Genomic DNA, 1,169 nt, shown 5'->3' on the forward strand with positions numbered 1-1,169 from the left:
ATCAAACAAGTCAAGAAGCACCAAAATAATGCAAGAATTTCTCAACAATTGAGTGTAAGAATCCAACACCATTATTTAAATGACTAAAAAAAAAACGAAAACATACTACAAAAACTAAATGAAAATGGGAAGAGTAGAAGTATGCGAATGTGATAAGCAAAAGAAAATGGAAGGGGAGAAAAAAACTCTTTTTTTTTAACCGACGCGTGCGCGTCATGCACGTTTATGCGTCGATGGGCATATTGGTCGAAGGACGCGTACGCGCCGGGTGCGCGCACGCGTGCATCGAGTTAGGCCGGAGGCATAATGTCGGCCCAAGTCTGGCACAACTCTCGGGTAAAAGTACCAGGAGTGTGGATCGTGCAATCGACGCGCGCGCGCACAGTGTGCGTGCGCGTGCATTGCCAACTTAAGATCATGTGCGCGTACGCGCCAAGTGCGCGCACGCGTACATAGACTGGTGCCTTAGGCCCAATGTTCGCACAGTGCAGGCCTAACTCTCGGGTTTTTTGGCTGGAGTCGAATTTTTTTTGCATCCACGCGTACGCGTACAGTGCGCGTCCGCGTGGGTGGTCGATAAATGCTCAGGTGCGCGTCCGCGTCATGTGCGCGAGCGCGTGGATGGTGTTTTGTTTTTCAAAAATTTTTTTCCAAGTTCTTGCACCAATCCAAGCATTCTAAACCTCCAAGCTACTACCAAAACACCCTAAAACCTTATTTAACATGTTAAAATACTAATTAAACTCAACCAACTAATCTAAACATGAAATTAAACTAGTTCTACCAATATATACAAAAGAGAAAATGAAAGGATATTACCATGGTGGGGTGCCTCCCACCTAGCACTTTTGTTTATTGTCCTTAAGTTGGACTTATGGGGAGCTTCTTATCAAGGTGACTTGTGCTTGTATTCATCTTGGAACTCCCACCAATGCTTGGTTCTCCATTGTGCCCCAAGATTTCTCATGGATTGAGCCAAGTGTTGATGGAGTTCTTCACAAGCTTGGGGCTCCCAAAGTTGATCCTCTTCTTGTGATCCGGGGTCCCACACTTTGTTTTCACACTCGTCTTGAGGTTGATCATCATTATTAGTCCATCCGGGTGGTAAGCAAGATGAATTCTCTATGAAGTGTCCAACAATCCTCCTAGACCCATCTATTTGAGCACTA

The sequence above is a fragment of the Arachis duranensis genome, chromosome 3, assembly GCF_000817695.3.
Source record: "Arachis duranensis cultivar V14167 chromosome 3, aradu.V14167.gnm2.J7QH, whole genome shotgun sequence".
Classification (NCBI taxonomy): Eukaryota; Viridiplantae; Streptophyta; class Magnoliopsida; order Fabales; family Fabaceae; genus Arachis; species Arachis duranensis.